Here is a 5,639-nt window from a genome sequence, read left to right as displayed (position 1 = left end):
TAATGGTTTTCATCATTATAGCTCCATATACTTCATAGTTCTTGGCATTATGTTTTAGAGCCCCATTTTTGTTATGACACACCTTGAAATTGAAATGGTATGATGACTCTTAAAGGATGCGGATTGGTTGCCATGTGTCATAAAAGGCAAGTCTAGCAATAAATAGAGGAAGGCATCAAAAAGGTTTCTTGGTATCGTGAATGTATAGCTTGAGCCCCATTCCATAGGAGTCGAGATGGGCATGCAATTCTAAAATTCAAACCATTGTAGGAGCTTACCAATACACTTGGACTATAACAACCCAATGTCTCTATCATCTTGTATAATCTAGATGCCCAAATCTAACCTCTTAAATTTCTATTGTAATTTAGTACCATTCAGTAGCATGTCATTGACATAGAGAACAATGATGAGCAATTCCCCGCCTTCCTAACATAAAGGGTGCTCTCATGTGGACTATTTTGCAATCCTTGGCAACTAAGAAAGGCATCTATCTTTGCATACCAAGCTTGCTTCAAATCATACAAGGCCTTTCTTAGCTTGCATAACGTATCTGCCTTTCCAAGTTCCACAAATCCAATGGGCTAAGAAATATAGGCCTCCTTCTGAAGTTCCCCATTCAAGAATGAAATTTTGATGTTGATCTTCCATCCATGAGATTTTGCCAATGTAACCACACACCTAATGGTGTTCATATGAGAAGTGGGGGCAAAGGTTTCATAATAATATATGCCTTTCTATTATGCATAGCCCTTTGCCATGAGATGAGCTTTGCATGGAACCTTTTTATTTTCTCTTGAGCTTGTTCATCCACTTCGTGCCAATTGGCTTCTTGTCAATAGTTATGTCCACCAACTCCTAAGTATGGCTTTCCTTAATGGAGCCAATCTCCTCTTGCATTCCTGAAAGATGACTTGGTAACCTCTCCAAGAGATAGACAGTAAATTCTTCTTAATCCCAGGGACATAAAAAAGCAACCTAGATGCAAAGATCTAAACCATATATAGCTGTGAGTGACAATTCTCCAATCCCTTTAACTAGATAAGATCAATCGTTGGCACAAGAAACTGGCCTACCAATTGGTGTACTAGATAACTTATCAGAGAAAGACTTATGTGAGATGATATGGCAAAAAGCACCACTATCTAAGTACCATGTCTCAGCTATCTCATTCATGTTGAAAATGCATCATGACTCCCAAGAAACATCATAGCTACAAGAAAAGAAGGCCCAATCATGCTCAACAAAATGTGTCGAAGTATCATTAGAACAACATGAGAAGCTGAGCCTGAAACTTCCATACCATACTCTTTCTTTTTCTCTTTTACAAGTCTCTTGAGGCATTCACTGATGTGATGACTAGGCTTTTTGCAATCATGGCACTTGCCTTTCTTGAAAGGCTTTGTGGCATCCTTTTTATAGTAAGCGTGGGAGTGGCTTTTGGTTCTATGGTTCAACCAATAGTCTAAAATAGCCCAAATGGGATCAAAAACAATAAATGCCACCAAGAATAGCTAAAACAAGGACTATAAATAATCTTCCACAAACTAGGAGTTCTCCCCTTTGAATATTCTTGTCTTAGCAACAAGTAATAAATGACTATTTTTTATCTCTATTTCAAAAAACACACCAAGTTCCCCAATTAAATGGATTGGAAATTCACCCAAGAGAGCAAAATAAAGGATATCTTTACACAATACTGCTTGAGACAAGTTTGAAGCAACAAGGAGTAGTCTCTAAAAGCCTTAAAATAGTACAAAGAGTGATGAAACTACTTCAAAACATCAAAATAGCCTGAAAAACACCTCAAAATGTGTGGAAAGCGTCATTTACATGAGCAAAACCTCTAAGCAAGTCTTATCTGAGTGTGTTTTCCAAGAGATCATAAAAATACCATTTCTTTAGGAAACATGGTTTTTGCACTTTCATTTTCACTAGAACTAGATCCCTTTATCATAAAATTATATAGAATAGTCACTTGTTACTTTCACATAACTAAATTTTCTTACTCATAGAGATCCTTTGTAGCCCTATAATTATCTAAGAAGAGTGTCGAAATAAGAATTTCTTAAAAAAACATCTCTCACAATCACTCTCAATGTAATAATATTATACATATAAAACTACTTATTAAACACATTTATATCAACATGACAAGAGATTCCTATGTTTTCATAGCATAAATAACAAGATATTTATGGATATTTTATTGAATAAATTAAACTTACAATAAATAGAGATTAAGTTGGGCTTAGATATCTACTCTCATAAAATGAATATAATAGTCTCTCTCTCTCTCTCTCTCTCTCTCTCTCTCTCTCTCTCTCTCTCTCTCTCTCTCTCTCTCTCTCTCTCTCTCTCTCTCTCTCTCTCTATATATATATATATATATATATATATATATATATATATATATATATATATATATATATATATGCAAGATTCTGCAAAATATAAATATAACCCCATAGATGTGCTAAAATGGGATTTTGTGGTCAATTTAAGTGGTTGAATGACTATATTTAGACATTGGATGTGAAAGTTATGTTACTTTTAAAAGTGTTGTCCAAGGTAATTTTGCAAGCAAAACTACCTTGGAAGACCTACTTCAAAGGGGTTTCGCTGGCAAAACTACCTTGGATGCCTTGCTTCAATTAACTCCTTTGGAGAAGCCCTTTCTTGAAAATAGGTTGAGATAGGGCTTTCAATGTTACATCCTCTCAAGTAAAAGTTATAAGAAGGATTATAAGAGAATATTCACAACGAAATCCATTATACATGGGTTTCTTTAAAAGCCATCCCATTATGTTATTTATCGTCCCCAAATATTTATGTAAAAGGTAGGCATTCCTATAATGCCATATTTCTAAGGGAAACTATGTTTTATTTCGATCCATTTTTGCTAGATTTTTACATAGTTGGAAGGAAATTTTTCCCTTCACTCAAACACTTGGAAGATTTCACTCAGTGTGTATAGTCCCCAAACAAGTGCTACTCACAAAAATCAGTCAAGGACTAGTCCAAAATCAGGTTGAAATGTTTGTAGCTTGCACCAAATCCATGAAAATGTAGTTGCTCAGCTGCTGCAAGTTCATTGTAGGAGTAGTTTGAGGTCACCAAGAGCTAGAAAACAAGTAGACATAGCTCCAAAAGGTGGAAACTTACTAAAAAATAGCCTCTACTCTAAAATTTCCACCAGAATCAAAGCTGCACAGCTGTAGGGAGGTAGCAAGGGCCTAGAAACAAGTAAAAAATGCTATAGGAGGTGGCAAATAGCTTTAAAATGCACCAGCATAGCTATAAATTCAATAGAATAGCTTCAAATTTCATAAAAATGCTCCAAATTCAAGCACAGTGTCTGTAGGACAAGTCGTCTCTCCAAATGAGTTGCAGATGCTAACTAAGTTGGAAAACAACCTCATGGCTATAGTTTTTACGATGAAAACAAGGTTCTTCATGACAAAATTGAAGTTGGGGGTGAGGGAAGCATGGGGAGTGACATGGGAGCAAAGAACAACCTAATTTAATAGCAATTGTTGGACATGGAAGTGAAAGAATGGAGCTAAAGGAAGCTAGAACAAAATTGCAGCAATAAAAATGAAGTACAAAGATAGGGTAGTCATAGAGACTCTAGGATGGACCCTAACTGGGGTCAAAATATGTGTGGTGGGTAACTCACACCCACAAACTCAACCTCTAACTAAGGTTATAGAAATAGTACCCCTAACCCCTTATTACATAACATTGGCCATTGCCTTAGGAAATTAATATCTCTAGCATATTTATGGTCAATTGGACTAGCTCCCAAGCTTTGAGCTCAGTGGAGGGCACAAAGGATCAAACTTGCACTCATTAAATCTCATGTCCCAAAACATGCAAGTAAAACATGTTGCATAATAGTCCTAGCAGAAAAGTAAGCTACTTGCACATACGGCTCAATTCTCAAGATAAAATAAAACCACTTGCTCAAAAGATGAGCATCTTAGGAATGATGGCATCATCAACATGATTGAGTTTCCAAGCTAGTTTGCACAAGCAAAATGTTGCCTATGTTTTGATTGTATGCTCTGATGCAAACCATGCAATAGAATTATGCTAGCTAAAGTGAAATTAAATGGCCTATACTATTCAAAAAGCCAACACTAACCTCCTTTACTATGTCAAACATGTTTCTATGAATAACAACAAAAGAAAGGCCTAGTTTTTCTATAGTGGCAATATAGAGCCAAAACAATCCTACTGTCCAAGTAAATTTTCAAAGGGATATTTTCTATGCAAAACATGTGAGTAACTAAAGAACTCAAAAAACATAAAGGAATTGAAAATAACAACAATCAAAACCTCAAGAAATAAGGAAACACTCAAAGAAACACCACAACATTGAACAAATTAGAAGCCACACATGAAACTAGGCGATCAAAAATCCCATGCATTGAAATTCTAAATGAATGTAGTTCAAAAAAGAGCTTCCATTTTACCATTTGAGCTTCTCATCACCACCATAGACATTGAGTACTCCATAGTGTTACTCCTTGCAAGAAATGGACATGCCCTTACATGATTGACCAAGGTCAGACTCTCAAGAAGAGTCAATGACAATGGACCTAGGTGTCAAATGATCAAAAGCCAAAGAAGAGTCAAACAATGAGGACTTTGAGTCAAACAATGAGGACTTTGAGCATCAGCAAATTAGGAAAGAGGAAGAGACAAATGACGATGAACATAGGATCTATGATAGCAAAAGATTTCAGAAGGCCGGATACGATGTAATGGTACCTACCCCCTTCTAATAGGGAGGTGTACACCATACCATGAATGTCAGAAGCAAGGTCATGGATATACAGTCCTAGAGTTGCAGGATCTACAATTATGTATATAAGGTCTTAGAGTTCTAGGAGTTACGTGCATTCATGCTACCAAGGCAACCCATTTGCATAGAGTGTGGCCTTGATCCATGTGTATTCAACTTTCAATTTGGCTAAGTAGAAAAATATTGATTCCCGTTCATGTGCATACCTTTTTTCTCTCTTTCTACTCATCATTCGCATTCTACATTGTGCATTCCTTCTTGGCCCCATGTGTCATATTCTAGTACTACATGAAGATTCACATTGCTTGATAAAGGGCACACTCTAATGTTCATCTGAAATGGTAATTGCCCTACACACCCAAGTGAAATGAAGAGCCACAAGACAAATGGAACACCAACATAGCTCCATGATTTCAAGTTAATACTTGGTGATCTTGATGGGAAATGCAAAGTGGATTGTGCTAGAGAACCCAGTGGAGTTCAAGCAAATCAACTTGAGGTGAATGTTGGAGCCAATGGATGTAAGAACAAGACATCAACTAAGAAACAACAACAAAGAGAAGAGTGGATCAATAGATGGGATGCTAAAGAAGATGAATCCCTGATCGAGGTGAGTGAATAGGCCAAATAGTCCACTACTATCGATGCTAGAGAGGAAAAAGGGAACAACTAAGAGAGTCAAAGAACCCCACCTCCAACAATTTTGGAAGAAGCAACCAACACAATGGCATTGTCTTCCACTGAAGCAGATTATAGAGGATCCACCAATGCAGCATGTGAAGCAAGGAAGTAATTTCTCATCACCATCACAAGGACAGAAATCAAATCA

The sequence above is a fragment of the Dipteris shenzhenensis genome, chromosome 4 (assembly GCF_047967505.1).
Source record: "Dipteris shenzhenensis isolate YYH24624 ecotype China chromosome 4, Dip_SZ_1.0, whole genome shotgun sequence".
NCBI lineage: Eukaryota > Viridiplantae > Streptophyta > Polypodiopsida > Gleicheniales > Dipteridaceae > Dipteris > Dipteris shenzhenensis.
The sequence above is the reverse complement of the archived record's forward strand: the minus strand, read 5'-3'. Positions refer to the sequence as shown.